This window comes from Protopterus annectens, chromosome 10.part0, assembly GCF_019279795.1.
Source record: "Protopterus annectens isolate FY-2018-M chromosome 10.part0, PAN1.0, whole genome shotgun sequence".
Lineage (NCBI taxonomy): Eukaryota > Metazoa > Chordata > Ceratodontiformes > Protopteridae > Protopterus > Protopterus annectens.
Window position 1 is genome coordinate 1,628,852,027 of NC_056744.1, and position 24,598 is coordinate 1,628,876,624.

Here is a 24,598-nt window from a genome sequence, read left to right on the forward strand (position 1 = left end):
CTATGACTTTGTAGTGAATGGAGTTCATATGATCATAGGAGGTTACTAGGCTATTGGCCTTGAGGGCCTTATACGCCTAGCCAAGAGTTTAGCCCATGTTTAGACAAGTCAGCACCCGATGCCCCTGTTCAGCAGGGACAGGAGTGGAATCCCAAGGGTATATTTTCTGTTTCCCATCCAGTTATTCAGGTTGTGCATAAAAAGGGTAAATGAAATCCACACTGTCATACAGGAAGTTCAACCAAACCACATTACAATGCACTTCAAAAAAAAAAAAGTTCAGTTGACCAAATATGTTATACTACTTCACAGCTCATGAACTAAGGCAAATATACAAATTGCAACTATCAGCTGGTACCCACTGACCATAATCTGGGGGGATTACACAAGGGTGCTTCAGCAGAGAAAAACATTGCAAGGCTGGGTAACAAAAGAATTTTAAAGAGTAGGTTACCCATTGGACCTAAGGTGTTCAAGATTTTCTAGGATGCACTGCCAGAGGTATAAACAGATAAATATGAAATGCTGCTTTCCAGGTCCTGCTTCTTGACTGCATTCTTTGTTGGCCTTCAGAGTATCAGAACAAGTGCAGCTAGACCACACAGAGAAAAAAAAAACAATATTTTACCAAATACAAATGTCAGTGTCAAGAGCCAAGGCCTACATATTGTTAGCCTAGTCAAAGTAAGACCAGGAAATGAGGGAGATGTGGGAATAGTGTACATATGGTTGTGCTCACCATATAGATTGCACTGAAATATAGCAACCTGGATAAAGAAATATAAGAAAATACACTGAATAGGGAAGATCCTTTCTTTTATCACAGACAAGTCACCCTGGTAACTACTTAGCATTATAGTGTTGTTCTGCATAAAGTGATAGAGGTCATTGGTTTGCACACAAGCAGACACATGCTGAATTTACCTTGTATAGGATCAGCATCACATACCCATCAGACGGGGAATCAGGAGAGCCAATTAAAACTCCAGGGTTCTGGAAGACTGAATCATAACAAGATATATATGATGCCACTTAAAATGTTCTTTTTTTGTGTTACAGAGCACAGTACAAAGGTGGATGGTGGGATACTCATGTTGCATGTTTACAGGTATGGCTGCAGAATGAAACAGAAAATGAGCAGCTTGAGGCTCAGGTTATTGTAGATGGTCAATGGATAGTTTCGGGTCCCTGGCATCAGTTGAAAAAAAACAAAGCAAAAGAAGAAGCAATGGGCGAACCTTATGTCATGGTGTTGCATGTATGGAGGATTACTTTAAGGTAAGTCAAATGTTCCTGGTATGTTAGTATAGAGGCAGTGCATTTATTCGCTTTTCCATCCTTGAACTACAACAAGGCATGACCTCTGTCCTTTAATAATTTCCCTATATTTATACAGCATCCTTTCTTCTGAGTAATCAAGAAGAAATGAAAGAGATGCTGCAGCCAAGTAGGGCTTTTTCTGAAGTACCTCAGTTATTAAGCTTTCATATCCATATGGAGAAAATGGGACCTTTCCGAGTCTACATCAGAGTCACTGATGTTACATCTAGCACCCCTTTATTCCAGTAGCCCACTTTCTCAGCATCATAGCTACCTGGGTACTAGTGTATGCACAGTACCACACCCCAAGAAATGTATACAAACCTTAACTACCAAGCTTCACTTGTGACTGTCACCTAAACAGCCAGACTTTCAAATCCCTTTCCTACACTGTCACGCAATTTTCTGTGCTTCCATCTCACAAATAAATCATCCTGCACACCTAGCGACATCCATATTCCTTTTCTCTCTGCATTAACACCCACAACACTACATATCCAGGTATATACCCTTTTCCCCTGCTTTACATGCTAAGCCCTTTAAGATTCTGTTTCTATGACAGCTGGTGCAGAGCCTTCAGTACTTTTAGTTACCTTACCTTGAACTACCTTTATTTTATTCCTGCTACTGCACATAGTACCTCCACATCTGTGAATACTACTGTAGGTAGGAAATAAGTATTCCATCTGAACTTCTGTGGATTCATTCAAGAGTCTCCCAGTTTGTCTTAGCTGCCTGCAGCCAGATCTAATATCCAACCATTTACATACTTCCATTGTTCAGCTACATATCTTTATCCACATTATTTTACTTATATCAGGCACATACGTTTACTGATCAAATATCACCTACATTATAACACCTATAGCATAGTAACTGACCAAGATGACATGACTATTTTCTCTCAAGGTTAAAAAAAAGTTTTGCACATGGCATATAAAACCTTGGCTCTAGATGATTGTCACTGTTGAAGTGACACCCTGATCCCATGTGCAAAAATGGTATAAGGGGTTGTGGATTAATAGATATTTGTGTGATTTATACGACAGGCAATATTTTTAGTGAAAATAGTATCACAAGGTCTGCCATAACATGCTGAACTGTGCTCTGAGTATGTGATGATGGCTGTGTCTTCCATTATGCTTCGCAATCAAACAGCCCAACAATTGCTTTTCTCCTTTCAGTACCACCTCTCAGTATATCTTCCCAAAACACTTAAACGTATTAGCCTACCTATTTTATATTATATTAGGAATTACATTAGCAGTTAAACGCAGCCATACTTAACAAAATGAACTTGTAAAAAGTAGCATGTACCTTGTACAAGCATAGCTTAACTTTGACTTAACAGTTACTCTCAGGTTAAGAAGTTACTGCTCTATGATTTCTTCCCTAGCGTGATGGTTCTGTCTGCTTTCCTTCGCATTTATATCACAGAAATTCACCGGGATGGGCATGATGATGATTATGCTAATTAGGACTAAACTCATTAGTGTTTCTGAATCTCTCATTGAGAAAACTTGCTAAACATCATGCTCAGTTGTAATCAATACCATGCACTTACCTAGGCCTCTTTTGGTAGCACTGTGCATAAGTGGTCCACACCGTGCCTCTAAGGGGAGATCTGTGATTCCACATATAGCCTCATGGAAATGGATTCACTGTAGTGTCTACTTTTTTAACAACATAAACAGGGATGTAGGACTGCTATGTCTCACACCTTAAAGTGTGATTATGAACCATTGTAAAACAGTATCTATTAGCTAAGCTGACTATCTGCCACGCAAGTAAGCTGCTCATTGATGAACTTCTTTGTGCTGCAGATGATACACACAAGAATCATTCTGAGTGTGAATTTTCTGCCATTTTTCACTCAATTCTTCACAGAGAGACATCATGGCTGGAGAAGGGAATAGTAATGCACTTTGTAGAGCACTGAGGTGGTTGTGGGGGAGGCAAAAATTCTATCTCCACCATCTCCATAAAAGTTACAGCCAGGGGCTCCTGAAGAAGAGTTATCAGGGGCCTCAGTATAAGACTGAAGCCTGGAAAAGTTCTATTGGTATCCCATGCATAGAAGAACAGTGTCATTACTATTACAATGAAATGAGGTGCCACAATCCAGAACTCCTAGGTCAATGGGAGCATTAAGTTGGACAGCAGACATCACATATGTACTGTAAGCAGAACATATGTTAGTTAGACATACAATCTGCCAGAGCTTGTCATCCACATATCTTACACATGGCTGTTTTTCTCTGCTTAGCGCCTGAAGCTATTGCAGTGAATAGGCAGCTGCATAAGAGGAGAGAGAGTGCCTGAATTATTATTCATGATGTGCAGGTTTTAATATTAAATATATATTGAGGTAGTATAAATGCAGTTTCATAAAATATAACTTTTATACATCACTATCACTTCTGTGTTAACTTCAGTAGTTCAATGGTAGCAGTATGACTGTTGGATATTATTAGTGTGTGTGTGTGTGTGTGTGTGTGTGTGTGTGTGTGTGTGTGTGTGTGTGTGTGTGTGTGTGTGTGTATACCCTGCCATATACTAGGATACATTATGGTAATGCATGTGGGTTCAAGTCCTCCCTCACATATGTACTTTGATATAATTTTTTTAATTTGAGGTGTCTGTTTCATCACAGTAACTTCAAAACTGGAAGTGAAAAATATGCATGAGCTACATATGTTTTGGAGTGGACATTTGTGTAACAGGCAGTCTTTCTTAATATACTTGTTTCTTTCAATTATAGTACCTGAGAGAGGAATGTATGCCTGAGCAGTATTTGTTTGTGTATATGCACATTATTCTCAGGCATTCCATTACTTTGTCTTTGAGTACAGATCCCTTTTGGGTTGTCCAAGCAGTTAAAAACATTAATGTTTTGCTTTCAGAATGTAGGTAATGAGGGCTGTGGGTTCAAGTCTTCCTCTCACTTGTGTATGTTGATAGCCTTGGTAAATTAAGAAGTGTATTTGTTGTTCGTTCATTTTTAGTATGTGTAACGTTATCATTGTAAATATGTATATATTATCCCTTCTTTGTTATTGTATTTGTACTTCTCTACCCCTCCCTATGTCATTTATTTTGTTTTTCTCAATTTTTTTTTTACTATTATATGCAGCAGCATCTAGAACTGCACCCAACCCTCAGTCAAGACCTGTTAGTCCCTCACAGGTGGTAGCAGCAGTGCTGTCATCAGTATCATCAGAAGCACCCAAAACATCTGGGTTCCAGCCTGCCACAGTCACCTCCACACCTCCTACCCTACCTGCACCACCCGCTACAAGTAGCCCTGCACCAGATGCTGAGACTGTTGTACCATCTGGCAGACATTTTGGGGGGAATTAATCAACAGGACATTAGATGCCAAACTGGTTACATAGAGGACCTTTTCTGGCAACTCACATTTCTATCCAGTACTGTCACCACCATCTGAGACAGGGCCTAGTGACAGTACTCAGGGAAGCATGTAAGCTCCCACTGTGCCACAGCTAGAAGGGCAGCAAATGCAGAACCACATCCTGGTGTTCCCCTCCTTTTTGTTTTTATGCCCACCCCTGTTTTTTGTACAATCCACCCCTAATCATTTTCTCCTCTTTGTCTGATGTCTTCACTATTGTCTTCTCCCTTCCTCATTGACTGTCTTCCCCTGTTACCTACCCTAATCCTCTTACCTTCCTCTTACTTTCCTTGCTTTCTTCCCCAACTTACCTTATTTTCATTCATGAAAAATGGGCACCTGTCCTACAAAAATATGTATAAATATATATATATATAAATATATATATATATATATATATATATATATATATATATATATATATTTCACTTTCTCCACTTCCATCCTTGTCATTCTATAGTTTTTCACTTTGTGTTCTACACTCTTCTTTTTTTCTACCTTTCATTTCTTTCTTTCTTATACTCCCATTTCCACCATTTAATCTAGTAAAAAAATAGACAAGCACAGCTCATTCATGGCCATTCTCCTTCTTGCTGCTACTGTGGGTGAAATATCAAGCAGAACACTGTTGATGTACAGGGACAACTGATAAGCACTGCTAGTGCTAATCGTATAGCAAGAGCCTAGGCTACCATATTTCACTACCCCAGCTATGATGTACATCTTCCATCAGACACTACTTACTTATATATGGCTTTTCCTCAACTAGTCATGCAAATGAGCTGACCACCATTGTGCAGCAGCTGAGACAGATGAAAACAGGTGTGACAGTGAATCTGAAGCATTTTCTATGCAAGCTTTTACAACACCACTTGTGGGTTTGGAAAAGGAGTTTAGATTCCAAAAAATATTTCCTGGGGAATCAAAAATATTCCTCCACCACCATTACAGGCCAAATCTTATTGATGGACAATGCCTAGGGCCACAAATATAATGTAAGCGCAGAAGCAGCCTGGCACAAAATGTTACACATGCCATAGTCATACCTTGTAGTGGTGAGAAATGCCGCCATCGTTTAGTGATCTAAAACATAGACGCCCTGGCCTTCTGACCCAATGGGAGGCTGAGGTCTGAGAACAGCCATCACCTATGCATTGTAAGTAAGCGATGGCTTAAATCTCCCCATGAAAACTGCCACTGTCTGCCATGCAATGTGTAATGGATTCCCATTTTTTTCTCCACAGGCTATCAACCTATTAAAGACGATGCAGAGCTGCAAAAGAGGAGGCTTGCATACTTCAGGGAATACTAAGATAAGAATACCTGTTCCAGGTAGTGTAGCTTGACATGTTAGTAAACCAGTTAAGTTGCCATTCCAGTACTCAGGATAAGTACTTGCTTTCCCTGGGTTGCCATATTATCAAAAACACAGAGTAGTATTTAACTTTTAGATACGTATGAGCTGCCAGCAGTGTCATAGACTGTACATAAATTGTTACCATCCAAGCAAGTTATGTTGTACCCTGTTGATTTGTTTAGGATCTGTCCTATAACATTATGTTGGTTAAAATGCTAGGCTAATAGTTTACTACAAGTGTAACAGGTATGTTAGGAAATACAACTGTCCATATAGGACGTGTTCAGCATAAAGGGAAATAGGTGTTCCACCTTGCTGTATACAGTACTTGCACTTAGATGGCGTATTCAGTATTGAATAGAAGTAGTATAGGGTTAATGACATAGATGTCAGTGGTTTCAGGCTTCTGTATACTAAAACGTGTAGCTGAACAAGTCTACTTCAAATTAACGAAATGCAGCTTACCTGAATTTCATATAACCGAGATGAAAACACTGAAGTGGCATTTTAACGAACACTTACAGTACATTACCAATAGTTTAACTAGGGAAAGGAGGTGAAGTAGACACAGCTCAACATAATGAGGTCCTGCTATAATGTTGCCATTGGGTTCTGTTCCCCTTAGAAGGTTTGTTATTGCTATTGTGTGATACAAAGCATTAGTGTGAATTTCAGTGTAGGGTTTTTTAGACTGCTGAAGTAGCACAGCTTGTAAATAAGGCATCTTGGAAGTTATAGGTGATGAAGTTTATACGTTCAAGTCTTGCTAGGGTTTGGATATTGTTGTCTGTTTCATTCTTCAAGTGTGTGACACACCCACCATTAGTGTGTGTTATCCTAGAAGTTTCTCTTAAGACTGCTTATGTAGTTTGTGATGTGAATGTAGTACCTGGAAGGTTACTGGTGATGAAGGCTATAAGTCTGAGTCCCCTAGGGGTTGGCTACTGTTATGTCTTTCCTTCTGCAAGTGTGTGACACACTGTTTCCTTACATGCTTCTCTTAGGCTGCAGAAGTTTCTGTGCATGCAAAGACAGTGCCTTAAACATTAAAGGTTTTGAAGGTTGTGACTTCAGGTGCCCTAGGGGTTGGCTATTGTCTCTTTCATTCTGCAAGTGTGTGACACACACAATTAGCGTGTTTCCCTACAGGCTTCCTTCATGCTGCTGATGTAGCTCAGCAAATAAATACAGTGCCTTTGAGGTTATAGGTGTTTACGGTTGTGAGTTTTAAGTCCCCAAGGGGTTGGGTATTGGCATATCATTGTTACAGTGGGTTGGTTGTTTTGTGAACTTTACAAGTAAAGTAGTAAAACTCAGATGTTTTATCTTCATTTTTTACTGCATTTTTACTTTTCTATTTCCCATGACCTTTCTCACTATCTTTTCCATTATATACATTTTTCTTTATCTTTGTTTTTTTTTTTTTTTTTTTTTTTTTACATTTATATGAAGCATCCATGCCACCATCCAGGCCTCTTACCCGACCACCAGTGGCTACTATGCCACTGCCACCAACACCACAGCCAGCAGAGCAGTGTCCACTGCTGCCACTGTCATCTCCACCCTTCCAGCAGCAGCCTGTGTTACTAGTCTTGTTCAAGAAGGTCTTGCAATAACACTTGCAACAAGGAGTGACAGTTGAGGTGGCACGTGTCACTCATTAACAGTTTGAGTAGATGGGCGACGTTATTGATGAGTGGCTGGATACCCAAATTAGCTGTCTTGAGGCCCTGCTCTACTGACTCATGGAGTCATGTCCTTGCCCTGAATAATCATCATTGTACTTCACTGCGACGACACCATACTCCCTCTTATTCCTCACACAGTCTACTTTATAGTGGAGAGAAGGATATTTAATGAGCTAATGTCCTTGCTCTCTTGCCTAGCCACATTCGTTGTTAACAGGCATCATGGCTCATTGAGCACACACAGTAAACAGAGGATGAGGGCTGGCTTCAATTGTGCCCATACTGTTCCTGAATCCCAGGGATGGTCCATTATAATAAAATCCACAAGAAACCAATATGAGTAATCAACTTAGTTTGTATTACAGGTAATAAATACATCTAGATAAACTACACAATGGTTAGCGATTACAAAGCTTGTGCCTGACACATGTTAATTTTTCAGTTTCTTAAGATAATACATCAGATAGCCATTAACAAATGTCTCTGCTAAGGAATCTTACATGTTTCTTGTAATAAATTCTGTTTATCCCTCTATCATATTCTTTTCACCTGTGGACCCTTACTGCCATCTCACCTTATTTGCTTACAGATCCCTTTCTACTTGTGTTACTGTTAATACTGCCACTTATTATGTCTCTTTGTGATTTGTTTCTTAATATATATTACTGTTTGCACTTTTGAGAACCGAATAAAAACTGACATACTTTTGATCTTTCATCTGGTATTACCAAGCCCCATCTTTTTCACAGTTCCAAACCCAGTGATCCACAATGCCAAAAATGAATGCCCTAAGTACACAAGGATGAAACAAGCCCCCAGACTCACTGCACTTATGTATACCAACTTCATGATTGCACAAACACAAAAAAGGGAGAGTCCCTCAAAACAAAGGAATCACTGTTGGTGCATGCACAGAAAACACACCAAAATGATTTTCAGTGGAAAACAGTCACCTGTGTTTTGATTTGATCTTTAGTGTCTTGACCTGACATTCTAGGAACAGTAACTCAGCAGTATGTAGAGAAGCCATTTTGCTTCCCGTCTTGCATGTTAGCCCTGTTGCATTTTTTCACTTGCTTCAGTGAAGCATCTTTTTCTTTCCTGTCCCTCTTTCATGTCTCATAAATATGAAAAAGGATCAGTCCTATACTGAATCCTTTCAATATCCAACTAGCAACAACCCTCATCTTTTCTGAACTTGTATTTGTTTTTTTGTTTCATACATTGTTTCATTTATTGATTAATAACAAGGAAAGTGGACCGATTTTCCATGGACCTTTTTCAGCCCAGACCAACAACAAAGGAAAAACAAGTTTCACAAAAGTACTATAAAAAAGTAGTTCAAGCAAGTTACAGATAAAACAACATCAAATATAAAATGTATCTGTCTTTGGCCTAGCACTCTTGTGTGGGGTCATTTACTGCACTGTTATAACTTGTTGATACTTGTTAACCTCTGCTATCTCTGAAAAAACAAAAAAAAAAATCTTGCTTTTTTTCCCACTTTTCTGAGATTTAAAAAAGTTCAGTTACAGGCTTGCTGTTCTTGAACTGTTTGTAAGTTTCTGTGAGGCCATTTTTTGCTTGGGCTAAAGGAAAGTCTCTCTGTTGATCAGTGGCAGTGAAAAACATTGAGCAGCCTGCCTGCCCCTGTGGGAGTGGTTACAGACTTGAAACTGTAGTTTTATTGGCCATTTTGGGTCAATTCCAAAACTCCTTCATCTTCCTCTATTAAAACCCTCTTTTGCGCGGTTTTGCGCATTTTTGAGCATAGTGCAACAACGGGCAGCGCCGCCTAATTGGGTTTAAACTATTCCTGGCTCCACAAAGTCTGCTCTTCACTTTTTCCCTTAGAACTGCTCTATCTCTCAATTTAAACACCATATTCTCATTCTAAGGCCCTTCACTGGTCCAATTAAGTAATCCTGCAAGTTAGCACTATTAAACCATAAGCACTACTTACTCTTATACTCTCTACGATTACCCTGTCCTCTATTGATCCATCTTAAATTCAGTTTCCCTGTTACTCTAGCATGTCCAAAGGTCAGTCAATGGTTTCCTCTCCAGTCCAGCTGGTGAATCTGGGAATTTTGAGGCAATGTTACAACTGTCTCATGTACATGGACAACCCTCTCCTCCTCCAAACAGGTTCAAATATATGTGAGAGATGCAACTATTTAACCAAACTGGAGGCTGAGCTCTCTCATCTCAAAACTGGTGTAACCAGTCAGGAGGAGAAGGTAACCTCACACAACACAATTCCAGTATCACATAGTCCCACCACATCAGCGAACCAAACACATAAATACACAAAAACATATTCGGAGGCTCTAAATAAAAATATACCTAAGCAACAGAGACCTCCAAAGCAGACATCTTTCCTCTCAAAGTCAGGAATCCCATTCGGCTTTCCTGAAAACATTGGAGAACATGAAGATCTCTCCGAACGCCATTATATTGGGCGACTTCAACTACCCAAACATTGACTGGGAGCACTACTCAAGCCCCCGCATCTTAGCCCAGAGATTCCTGGAAATTATAAACTCAAATGCTATGGAACAACTAGTCACCACTCCCACAAGAGGGGACAACATACTAGACTTGATCATTACCAACATGGGGACTCTATGCTCCACACCAGAAGTATATCCCTCATTGGTAAGATCAGACCATAAATTAATTTCACTGGATGTCCACATCCCGACCCCACCCCCAGCCCAGAAAACCACAGTGAAAAACTTCTCAAAAGCGAACTTCTCACTTTTCAAAACTGAAGTGGAATCCTTCAAGGCCCCAGGGCCAGTGGAAACTACAGCCCAAACTGCAGAATCCTATATAAATGCATTCTACGGACATCACCAGGAATGCATGTATCATGCTATCCCAAACAAAACCAAGACCCAATCATCCAAAGGCAGGCGTCCAGTCTGGTGGACCCCTGCCATAAATAAACTGTACAACAGAAGGAGGAAGCTACTACATGATAGAGCAAAATCCCTAATAGGGAAGGCGTCTCTGATCAGTACTAGCAAAAAATTATGATCCCTCATAAAATCCTCCAAGGCCAGCTTCGAGAGAAAAATTGCACAGGACACCAAAGACAATCATAAGGCTTTTTTCAGTTATGTTAGAAACCTGGGATGCAACTCCCAGACTTGTTCTGATTTGATTCTAAACGACAAAAAATACACTGAACCCACAGACATCGCCAATATCCTGGCAGACAGGTTTAGTGCAAACTTCTCCACCCCCTCCCTCCCAAAAGAGCAAGTATCTATCCCGGCAGAGGGCTGCCTCCCAAACATCTCAGATGCTCAGGTGAAGGCTGCCCTCTCCAAAGCAAAAAACACTGCTTCCATGGGACCAGATGGTGTCCCAGGTTGCATCCTACATGAACTACAAGAGGAACTAATCCCTCAAATAAAACAGCTATACAATCTCAGCCTCACTACAGGATATGTGCCCACAGAATGGCGTACAGCAACAGTGGTCCCACTCCACAAAGGTGGAGCCTGCACGGACCCTGGAAACTATCGCCCCATAAGCCTGACTAGCTTAGTCTGCAAGGCTATGGAGAGGATCATCATGGAGCTCATAAACAAAGACATTGGGGACCTACAGACACTAGATCCTACCCAGTTCGGCTTTGTCAAGGGCAGATCCTGCCTTTTGAACCTGGTTGACTTCTTTGAAACAGTCATCAAAGCCATAGATGAAGGGAAGGTAGTCCACACAGCCTATCTGGACCTTGCAAAGGCATTTGACACAATACCCCACTCGGGCATCATAGATAAGCTATCCAGCTTAAATATAAACCCCTATGTCACAAGATGGGTCGCAAACTGGCTCAAAGACAGAACCCACAGAGTGAGAGTTGCTGGAGCCATGTCAGACTCGAAACCGGTCACAAGTGGCATCCCACAGGATTCTGTCCTGGGACCACTCTTGTTTGGTATATACTTTTCCGAGGTACAGGCAAATGTGGGAGGACTATGGCTCACCAAGTTCGCAGACGACTGCAAACTGGGCGCCATAATCAACTGTCCAGCTGACACAAACATCCTTCAAAAAGGTCTCACAGAGACAGATAACTGGTGCCAGCGCCATGGTTTAAAGCTAAGTGCCAAAAAATGTACAGTCATACCCTTTGGCAAAAACAATGTGCCCACAAATTACCACATAGGCGGAAACCCATTAAGTACAGAGAAAGTTATTAGGGATCTGGGGACCCAAGTTGATAGCAATCTCTCCTTTGATAACCACATTGTCAAAGTGGTTAGAAAGACCTTCTACATAGCCCACCTCATCACGAAGGGTTTCACATCTAGATTAAGAGAGGTAATCGTGCCCCTTTATTCATCCCTCATCAGGCCCATCATAGAATACAATGCCCCTTTTGGGATGTACCTTACCCGACACCTGCAGGAATTGGAAAGACCCCAAAAGTATCTCACCAAGAGGATCAAGGGTCTCAAACAGATGCCATATGCTGCTCGGTTAAAAAAACTCCAGCTCTACTCAGTTGCATACCACCTACTTCGAGGCGATCTATGCCTGACATACAAAGCTATGTCAAATCCAGAATTAATGGACATGCTCCACCTCAGTAAATCTAAATCCCTTAGAGCCACATGCTCGAGGGACTTGAACCTCAGCACAGAAATAAATAGAACTTGCTGGAGTGGCAGGTTCATAACCCAGAGGCTCCCTTCACTCTGGAATAGAATTCCAGTTCATGTGAGGCAGAGCACCTCACTGAATCTCTTCAAGAAGAATCTCGATAAGTGGATGGGGGATCGTAGGTTTGTCCCAGGGATTACTCCCGTGTCACTATTAGACAGAGGCACAGTAAACTAAACCTTAAAAAGGGCACAGTATACTCAAATCAAGGGGCGGCGTAAGCCATACAGAATCGGGCTAGGCTTATAATTGTCCCATGGCAGATAGCCTAGTATGAACCTATGAACCTATTACATCAGTACGTCAGATGCACACTGCAATTACAAAAGAAAGTGCCTAATAACTAATACTAGTTATACAACAAAAAGCTCAGCAAGCTGAATGAGATTGTGAAACATTTAAGACTGACGTTCTGTCTCATTAATAATGGGTGTACGGGTCTATTATGTTACCTCAAAATATACAACTTTGAATACAAGATCCCATGTATTTTATCGTGAATTCTGTTACCCTGAGCACATAAAAGCACTGCATAAATGAAGATGTAGAGATGAGGAATTAAAACATATAAATATACACAAAATAACATTTTCTTTGTACAAGCCCACCTGCTAGTGCCACACTCATATATGTATGTGTTCTCACTCCAACTTCACTCCAATGCATAGAAAAAGTAATCATTATTTACGTGCTTTAATAATGATTGTCCTTTCTCTGCTAGCCATCAGTCTTGCAGAGCATTAAATGCCATGTCTCCTGGTCTTTACACATCACTAGAATAAGAAGCCAATGAACAGCTGCTGGGGAAGCAGCAGCTATAGCAAAGACAGTTTTAGCAGCATAAAATCAAGTAAACTGAGCTTGAGCAAATCAAGGTAAACCAGGAGGGGGAAGTGAAGATGATGTTCGTATAAGGTTTAGAGTCAGCTAATTGGAAGAAGGCATCTATACATAGCACGCGTTGAGCTAACTAAGAATTCTGTACCTGAATAATGACAAATCTTATATGAAGGTATGAAGTTTGACTCGCTTGGGGTAGTTCCTTGTGAAGAGGGTATGCTTTCATAAACTTTAAGAGCAGGTGTTGGTCACTAGTCTCTGGGCATTATTAATATCATCCAAGGATGTTGTACTCTTCCAAGACATAAAACTTAGAAGTCTGTGAAAGAAGGCAGTTAAGACTATGCAGCTTAAAAAAGCAAGGTGGAAAAGGCTAGGTGTGTTCTTCTGGAAAGTCCAAGGAGTTAGCATGCACATTGAAAGACGTCGCTGTGATACTCTCAGTTAGATGCATCAGATTTTACCAAATAAGATTAACAAGGTCTTTATTTCAAAAAAAGAGGCACAGTTGGCCAGGAGAAAAGTATACATGCCCTCCTATATGCAGATTCCTAACTTGCAGGATATACATACTTCATTCCAACCTCATACTCCGCATATCAACTTTTCTCTTCTAAAATATATCTATTTCTGTTTGGAAAAAAATATTTGATTTGTCCATTTTCTTAATCTAGTCTGGTAGTATTTTCATTCTCTTACATATTTAAGCATCAGTGCTGACCCTCCTTTGTTATTTTTTTTCAATTTTCATACTTATTGTGTTTGCATTTCTTAGACTGTGGTGGTGGTGCTGCGGTAGTGTTGTCGCCTCCCAGTAAGATGTTGTCCTGCTCGATTCTCAGCTAGAGCATCTTATGTGGGGAGATATGCGTGAATGGGCGTACCTTCGTTGAAGGTTATGCATCAGGGCTGGCAACTCGGCACGTAAAAATCTACTGCCAATCATTAGCGGACCGGAGTTCCGCTGTGGCGAACCCTAACCGGGAAAAGCCAAAAGACACAACAACAACAACAACATTGTGTTTGCATTTCTTGTTGTAGTAATTTTATATATGCTTTCTAAAAACGCAGTTGAATAATTTCCTGAACTATTGCATTTCTTCATGCTATCCATTTAGTTATCAAATAAATTTGTTTTGTCTTTTCTGTATTCCATAGTAAACAGGTCAAGCTTTTCCATTTTCTTCTCATAGCACTTTTCTGTTCTTTTAATCATGCTTGTAAATCTTTTCCTGGATTTTTATTCTGAGCACTTCCTCCCAAGCCTGCTATCCTTCAGCCCCCTCCTTCTAGTCTGATGCCCATGTGTTCTCCTTAGTGCCCCTTGTTATTATATCCCACATCCTCCCATGGGGGATAGATCCCTGTTCTTCACTGGAGATTAGATTTACAATATCTATGCATGGTGGTGATCTGTGCTAGAGACAAGAGACAAATAGAGGAAGAACCATTATTTCATTAATTTAACATTTGTTAACCAGGTAAGTGGGCTGGTCCAGAGACCCTTTTCAGCTACGACAGCAAGCATAAATACAAGTATATATGGGAAAGTTAATGTAGTTAGTCAACTGGCATATTTTTGGAATATGGGAAAAAATCGGAACATGTAAAGTTTATGTACATGGTGACCAGAAGTCAGGTTTGAACTTTGGAACTGTTGGGCAAAGATCTTATCACTGAGTCACCATGCTGCCCTTCAGCTAGGCAGCCACTGGGGGTGGATGGATTTCCCCTTATCTTAATAATCCCCAGGGCAGCTCAGTGTTATCATTCCACTACATTGGCCCCAGTAGCACATGCATGCTTCCATACTTTCATTCAGTGCACTGCAGAGCATCACCATGTTGCTTTGTAGGCACTTTTTATTTACTTACTTTTGTTTCTCCTTTCTTGGCCAGGATAGTCCTAGTAGTATCTTTTTAGGGAAGACCTGAGGTGGTATTTATATTACTAGAGAAAATTTGGCCAGGACATCAGGGAACTTCCCCAATCCTTTTGATAGGTGCTGCGGGATCTTTTACATCCAATTGAGCAACCACCAACTCAAGCAGATGGGGCCTAGGTTTAATGTCTCATCCAAAGGACAGTACATTCATGAGTGCATCCCCCACCATGCTGCACTGCAGTTTCAGCAGTCAATCTACCTGGTGTTGAAAAGCACCCACAGCCTTCTGCACCAGTGGCACGTATGCTACCTGTTGCGCCATTGATGCTGTGTCTCTGGCACATCTCAGTGCCATTTACCAGGATACCAGGCCTCTAAGCAATGTTAGTGTAGTGGACTAAGCTGCTGTCCTTCATCCAGTATGGGTGAACCAGCATTGGGTACTTTGCTAATCCCTCCATCACTTAGGACATAAAGTCCACTCTGTATGGGTTGCAGCCATGGCATCATTCCTTTGTGTCATGAAGGAGGTAGATGTCCTTGAATATACCCTGCATTTCTCATAATCTTCTTTAGTCTTAGGTATCCATATTTTAGCCTTAAATTCCAGATGTGGTCTTTCTAGACCTTTATGCAAAATTAGCATTTATTCAGCCATTCATCCATTCATTTTTTCATTCATTCTTTTGTTGGCAGGGTAAGCAGATGATTCAAACTTAACATTTGTTCAGACATGAGTTGAATAAACTGCAGTACAAGAAATGGAAGACTGATTAGAAATTTAGTACACTTACAAATACTACATCTGTTAACATTACTGCTTTGCAGTACCTGGTTCTCAAATTTGGTTCCTGGCTGGTGTTTCTTCTGTGGTGAGTCTGCAGGTCCTCCCTGTGACTATGTGGGTTTTGCTGGGTGCATGCCTTCCTTATATCCCAAAGACATACCAATGATGAATTGATGATCCCCCCAAGCTGCCAATGAGTGAGCTTGCCATTTGTGAGTGAGTATATCTGTGTGGATCTTGTGATAGACTGGCATCTTATCCAGGATTAGTTAGTCTGCCTTTTATCAGCTGAGTACCACAATAGGACCCATCTCCTTTTGAGCATGAATGGGGTAAAACAAGTATCCAGCAGTGAATGAATTAGTGAATAAGGTTGTTGTATCATAAAGTATGGCTTGCTTACATCTTTGTGTGCTGTTTGTTTTGTAATCTGGAATGGTACAGCTGAGCAGAACAATCTTATATTGGAAACACAGGGAGATGAGTATTAGAATGCTGCAAGCCATAGCTAATAATGTCAAAGGCAAAAAAATCACATCACTAACAGGACCCTGAAGTAAATCCATATTGATTCAGTATAACAGCATTGGTAAGCCTACATGGAGATTGAAAGCCAGCAATAAATATGAAAAAAAAAAAAATACAGTTGCAGCAGGTTTTATTGGTGCAGAAGAATGAAGCCCTGAATATGGCCCATGTGACCCAGGTTCAGTTAACTTCTCAGGCATCTGCAGATTGGGAGCTGTCCAAAGCAACAGTCCCTTGATGGAAGGTGGCAATGCAAAGGATGGCCCAAGAATGGGTATTTAGCCATCAAGCAGCTTCAGCAGTAGCATTCATTGTGAGTGTATGCAAGTATGGAGTCACAAGGGGAAAGTCATGGCCTCAAGGTAATGCAGGTATCTCCTCCCACTCCACTCAAGGGAGGGATTACAACTCATTACATATATCCTCTTTGCCACAATGTTACTGAGGGCAAAAATCACCCGTATGACTGCCTGAATGGTGGCCCCCTCCAGATGGCTGTCATTTCCTTGCTGGGAATAGCCAGCATAGATGAATGAACAGGCTCAAGCCCAATCTGGAAGCGGCTTAGTGATTGGCTGGCATAAGGGCAAAAAGGGTTCCTGTCAGAAGACCGAAGACGCATTATGTCGAATGTGTCTTAATCGAACTGTAAATGTCGAAAAAGCAAAATGAATAAGCAGCTTTTAAGCAAATTCTTTTCCTGGGAAAGAAGTTGCTTGGCCGCTTCTGTCACTTTGCTGTTTTCGGCACTGTAGTGCGATCTCAGAGTTGGTATATTTAAGTAGGGGGTGTAGGGGGCAAAGCCCCCCCACTTAAAATAGTGTTTAGTGTCTTTTTTTTTTTTTTTTTTTTGGGAACAGTGAATTTTTTTCCCAGTTCTGGCTGTTCGCTCTTTTTTGTTTTCGTTCTTTTGTGGTTGATACAACAGTGTTCAATCTTTTGTTCGTTCGCTGTTATAACATAAACCCGGCAAAAATAGTCTAGAAAACATAAAAAGAAGTTATGTCTTACCATAACGTTCCATCTGTATTGTTGATCCTCGTTCAGTCATTACGCATGGGTATCGGTTCTGAACTCGGAACCGAGCCAGCCATTTTCCAAGCTCGTGTCAGCTTCAAACTCTCGAGCTAAACTCTTACCCACAATCCCCCTCTCCTTGTTACCTCAGATTGAGTGTGCAAGTTAAAGAAGGTAGAGGCTACCTCTGATCAAATAACCTAAGAGAACTGGATGGTGAGATCCACTAGAAACCACAGGAGGGGGGAGGAGGGAGGGTCGTAATGACTGAACGAGGATCAACAATACAGATGGAACGTTATGGTAAGCTATAACTTCTTTATCTGATATTGTTAATCCTCATTCATTCCTTATGCATGGGAGAGAGTCCCCAGCTACCTCTATTCCTGGGAGGCTCTCATGGAAGGACATTCCTGAGCACCATAGAACCGAAAGATGCTCTTCCCCTGGAGGCCAAATCCAATTTGTAATGATTGGTGAAGATATGAGGTGTAGCCCAAGTTGCAGCTGCACAGATGTCATGTAAAGAAGCTCTGGCATGGAAGGCAGCAGAAGTTGCCACCGACCTTGTTGAATGAGCTTTCATGGTAGTAGGCAACGAGATATTACGTTGTGTATAAATGAAGGTCACACAGTCCTTCAACCATCTAGCTAATGTGACCTTAGCAACAGCAGATCCTAATCTAGATCCAGAAAAGGCCAAAAATAACTGGTCAGATTTACGAAAGAGTTTAGTACTGTTTAAGTAAAAATGGATTTGCCTGTGTATATCTAGGGTATGTAGGCAATACTGTCCTCTCTTTGAATGGTTGGGAAAGAAAACTGGCAATTCAATGGCTTGATTAATAGACATTTCAGAGATCACTTTAGGCAGAAATGACGGATTAGTTCTCAGAGACACTCTATCTCTATGAAAAATCAAGTATGGACTCTTGATACATAATGCTTGAAGTTCAGAAATACATCTGGCAGAAGTAATAGCGACCAAAAACAAGGTTTTCCATGACAAATTCTTGAGGTCACAAGAACAGGCTGGTTTGAAAGGTGCCATTGTCAGAGCTTGTAGAACTAATGATAAATCCCATGGTTGAATAGGTTCTCTAAAATGTGGCTTCAGATGATTCACACCTTTTATAAAGGTCTTGCACAATTTATGTGACATAAGAGAGGAATCTTGGACACCCTCATGAAAATTAGAAATTTTAGCCAAATGGTAGAGGCCGATAGACCCGATTGAAACAGGTCAGCCAGATAGTCTAGTATTATCGACACTGGTGCTGAAAAGGGGTCTACTTGTTTATCTTTCAGCCAACAGGTAAATCTTTTCCACTTGCTCAGATAAGTAATTCTAGTGGAAGACTTATGAAAAGCAATGAGAATATCACGTACTGGTAAAGAAAGATCATTCTGCCTGGCAATCAAGGGAATTGGAGTAGCCAAGCCATTACCTTCAGGCTGTTCAGGTTGGGGTGAATCAGGTTCTACAGGTGTGAGATCAACTCTGGGATTGGATGGAGAATCCATGGTCGATCTAGTAGGTGAGGCCAAAGGAATGGGAGCCAAAAATGGTGCTATGAGGATTACCTTGCTCTTCAACCGCTGGGCTTTCTTCAGAAACTGGGGAATGAGAGGAAAGGGTGGAAATGCATAGAGAAGACCCGAGGGCCAATCGTGGACTAGAGCATCCCTGGGTGACTGTCCCGGAGGGGGAATTAGGGCGAAGTAGTTGCTGCATTTGTAGTTGGTCGGGGATGCAAAGAGGTTGCAGCAAGGATGGCCCCAAGCAGTGGAAGATCTCCGCCGCTATCAAGGGATTCAGGGACCACTCATGAGGTTGAAGAATGCACCTGCTGAGTCTGTCTGCTATCACATTGGAACTCCCGGGAATGTGCATTGCTAGAAGAAAACGGTTGTAGCCATCGCCCATTGCCGTATCCTCATGGCCTCTCGACAAAGGGGGTAAGATTTGGTTCCAACTTGCTTCTTGATGTACCAGACCACCGCCATGTTGTCTGATTGAATTGCAGTTGTCCCAGACGGCAGCAGGGGATGGAATGCTTTCAACGCCAGAAGCACCGCCCTCAGCTCTAGAACATTTATATGCAGATGGGCCTCCAGTTGGGACCAAGTGCCTTGGACTGTCTGTCCCTGACATAGCCCCCCCACCCCATCAGGGAGGCATCCATGGTCACTGTGGCCTTGGGTTGCTGGGGGGAGAAGGGGTGAGACCATTGTTTGAGAGTGTGTCATCCTCCAATTTAAATCCTGTTTGCACCCGTGGGTTACTCGAATCATGGCTGAAAGAGGATGCTGAAAAGGATACCATTGGGTGAGCAGTAGCCATTGTAGAAGCCTCATGTGAAACCTGGCCAGGGGAACAATGGTGATGGAGGCTGCCATGGAACCCAGCAGCTGTAGAATCGAGTGAGCTGTGGATTTTTCCTTTGAAAGGATTGGAATTAGTTGTTGCTTTATCCTTAAAATTCTGTGCTCTGGAATAGCAGCTCTGCAGTTTTTTTGTGTCCAGGATAACCCCTATGAATTTTGTCGACTGAGATGGAGTGAGATTGGATTTCTGCCATTTTATGGTTATGCCTAGCCTTTGAGCGGTGAGGAGAGAGTATGCCAGGGCTTTTTCCAGTAGATGTCTGGTGGGGGCAGAAATGAGCCAGTTGTCTAGGTATGGAAACACCTGGAATCCTTAAAGTCGCAAGTGAGCTGTGACAACTGCCATGCACTTTGTGAACACTCTGGGGGCTGTAGAGAGTCCGAAGGGCAGTACTCTGAACTGGTAGTGACTGGCTCCCGCATGGAAGCGCAGAAATCCTCTTGATGCCCTGTCTACCTTTATGTGGTAGTACGCATCTTGAAGATCTATAGAGCACATCCAGTCATCTTTTTCCAAAAGCAGGAGGATAGACTGTATAGTGACCATCCGGAATTTTTGTACTCTCACAAACTTGTTCAGTACACTGAGATCCAAAATTGGTCCCCAGTCCCCGTTTTTCTTTGGCACCAAAAATAGTCTTGAGTAGAATCCGGATCCTATCTGGTCTGGAGGGACTATTTGGATGACTCTTTTTCTTAGCAGCTTTTCTATCTGTAGTGCTGCTTCTTCCCTTTGACTGGGTGGAACATCGGGAAGATTTAAGGGACGGGACAAAGATTGAAGGGGATATGATAACCTCTGGTTATGATCCTTTGTACCCAAGAATCAGTGGTGATGGTTAGCCAGGCAGAAGGGTACAAGGAAAAATATCCCCCAACCACCTCCAGAGGAAAGGAGTTAGGCCACTCTTCAGGAGCGCTGGTAGGATTGACCAGGGAAAGAATCCCTGGAACCCTGGTTACGCGGTCCCCCTCTTCCACGAAAGGAGCGTCTTCCCTCTGAGTTTCCTCCTCTGTTTCTGGGGAAGAACTCAGCCTGTGTGTCATGGAAAGGACCCTGAGATTTCTTGAACCATATCTTCCCACTCTTTTGGTTTCGGGAGAAAGCACGTTGAGGGGAAGAATAACAGACACCTACGGCAGAAAGGGTCTTACCGTCCTGTTCACATCTGGCCAGTGTGCTTTTAAATTTGGGCCCAAACAACGAGGAGGGCTCAATGGGGGCATTAAGAAAGGAAGCCTTAAAAGGTTCCGTGAAGTTGCACAAGCGCATCCAGGCATGTCGTCGCAAGACCGAAGCTGAACCTGCCACTCTAGCTGCTCCTTCTGATGCATGAGATATCAGTCGCAAAGAGGAGTTAGATATAGACTCAGTGGTGGCTAGCTGAGAGGCCACTTTGTCACAGACCTCATAAGACACTGCACCAGCCAAAGTTTCAGAGAGCTCAGAAACCAGATCCCTTTGAAGCCTGGTAAAATGTGCCATATAATTCAGGGACATGATAGCAAAGGTCGCTGAAGCAAAGGTGCGGTTCCCTATTCTGTTCAGGGCCCGGGACTCTCTGTTAGGCGGATGTACAGTCTGGCTTTCTTCTTTTGCCAGATCCTTTTTTGTTGTGGCCACCACCACCAAAGCATCTACAGGAAGACCTTTGGACCAATCGGGATCCAAAGCAGGAGGGGACAAGATTTTATCTGGCCTCTGGGGAATAGCTTCGATGGTATCAGGGGCCTTCCAAGCATGCTGCACAATGAACTTGACAAGTTCATCGGCAGGTAAAGTAACCCAGGAGGTAGGGGGCAGGGTGTGAAAGGCCTGCAGGAACGCAGATTCCTCAGGGGTCAGATTATAGGACTGCCAGTCACCTCTCTATTTCAGAATTTTGAGGATATCGCCAAAGGATACCTCAGAGGATGACCGAGGGGATCCTTCCCCATCATCGAAATCTGTGTCTTCTTTGAGGGACTCCTCTGTGGAGTCCATGTGTTTCCTCTTACACAAACTTTTCCGGTGGACCTCCTCAGCGGGAGAAGCTGGGGAAGACAACGGAAAGGGGGATTCCTGAGGGAATATGTCCTGAGGCCCTTGCACCCAGTGTCCGCTAGGTGGGACTTGTGAAACCAGTGTACCAGTGGAGGGCGGAGGTATAGACAGTCCATTATCACCAGCAGCAGCGAAAGCCTTCTCCATCAGTTGGAAGGCTGGTCCACCTGGAGAGGAGTGTATGTCTAGGATGGGGGCACTCCTCCCCTAAGTGGCTCAGCCTGCCGACCCGGAGTCCCTGGATGGCTGTGGAGCAGCAAGCTATGCATGTCACAGCTGACATCCTGGGTCATAGCAAAACTTTCCTGCCATGAAGGCAACTGCAGTTCCTTAGTGAGATCCATAAAGGGAACTGCAGAAGGGGAAGACTGTACTATATCCATGGACTTCAAAGGCAATGAAGGAGGAGAATAAGAAGGTGTCTTTGGAGATGGGTGATCACCTCCCAAGGAAGGATAGTTCCTGAGGGGTGGAATACCTCTGGCCAAGAATGCCTGGTCCACAAGATGCAACACATCATGTTCGGAAAGGCTTCTAGTGGATCTCAGAGACTGAGGGAGAAACAGGCCTGTCCACAAAAGAGGCAGACTCGGTGCCCATCTCATCTGACTGCACCGAGGACAACGGTGCTGAGAAAGACTGAACTACTGTAGTCCGCACCAAAGAAGTCATCGGTGCCGATGTCATTGTCTGCACCAACACAGGGATCGGTGCCGAAGCTGGAACTGACAAAACTGGAGTCAACAGTAAAGGCCTCGGTTCTGAAGAAGATCTGGGAGACTACGCGGTCAAGGTCTGCACCGACTGAACGGTCGGTGCCGATACAGTGGTAATGGTCTGAACCGAGGAGCCCCTCTGTGCCGATATGTAAAAGGCTGCAGGAGATGACAGAGCCAAAATCATTAATGGAGCCAAAGGTCTGGGCACTGAAAACACTGGGGATGACTGAGAGAGCTCCGGAGCCGAAATTTTAGCCTTTTTAGGTTTTGGTTGGTGAGAGTCCCCAGCCGGGGATGAAGGTAAGGATTTAGCCATAGTAGAAACATCCATTTTCTTATGGGCTTTAGGAGGGGTTGAGACCTCTGACCCAGAAATAGCCTCTGAAAAGGAAGATTTTAGAAGTCCCTTCAGTATCAGTTTGTTTTTCCTTTCTAACAAAGTTCTTTTAGAAAAGTTCTCACAAATAGTACAAAGTGGTTCAACAGATAAATGGGAAGCTCCCAAACTATAAACACATAAAGACTGTGCATCAGAAATAGGCAGTTTGTGTCCACAATCAGAACCGCTTAAACCCCAGACTACCTTTTTTATCTGCCATATTAACTAATAGAAAAGTACCAACAATGGTACAAGAGAGTACCCGAAGGTATGAAAGAGAAAGGGAAAAAGATTACCAACAATGGTAAAGAGAAAATTACCTCGCGGTAAAAATGGTAAGTAAAGGACAGAAAAAATTCTGAGGAATTTATGAACGCTAGATGCGATAGGGCAAGAGACAATAAAATATCAACCTTTCTGACAGAAAATTAATTTGTAAAGCAATTAAACAACAATTGACTGTACATAGCTCAAGAGAAGTAGCTTGACACGACCGGATGGCAACGTGGCAAATGAAATCTGAGGTAACAGAGAGGGGGATTGTGGGTAAGAGTTTAGCTCGAGAGTTTGAAGCTGACACGAGCTTGGAAAATGATCGGCTCAGTTCCAAGTTCAGAACTGATACCCATGCGTAAGGAATGAACGAGGATTAACAATATCAGATCAAGAGTTATATGTTCTTAAACCCCTGTCATGGACAAAAAAAAAATCTAAAAAATTCGGAGGGGCCACTGGAATTGCAATTCAGGACACTGCAATTTGTTCAGATTAGCTGTCTGCTGCCATGGCTTTTTGTTTCCTTCTGCACCATCAGTGACCAAGATTAGGTTAACAGGTGAGAGGATGAAAATGCTTTACCAGATGTCTGATTGCTCATTATGTTTGAAATTGTTGCATGTTGTTAACCCGAATGTGTGTGTGTGTGTGTGTGTGTGTGTGTGTGTGTGTGTGTGTGTGTGTGTGTGTGTGTGTGTGTGTGTGTGTGAGAGAGCATATTATAAGAAGCTCGAGAGCTCAAGTTTTCAGAAACTCGAAATTCATATTGTCAAGACGATATGATCGAGTTTCCGAAAACTCTAAGCTTTTCAATGGAGATAGCAGTACAGTGCTGATCGGTGAATTTACCCTTTTCCCCACAGTAGTGACATCTTGAAGTTGGCATATACAATATGCAGGGGGTGTGGTGGGTGCAGGAGGGCTTGCCTCCCCCCCTGCAAAAATGTAGTAAAAAGCTAGATTTTGTTTTTTTCTTTTGAAGTTCAAGTTTTTCTGAAGTTCAATCATATTGTCCCAACAATATGAATTTTGAGTTTCTGAAAACTCGAGCTTCTGAAATAGACCCATTTATATATATATATATATATATATTTTTTTTTTTATATATATCTGTGATTCTGTGTCTGAGTGTATATAATGTGAGTGTGTGCGTGTGCGTATATATATATATATATATATATATATATATATATATATATATATATATATGTGTGTGTGTGTGTGTGTGTATATATATATGTGTGTGTGTGTGTGTGTGTGTGTGTATATATATATATA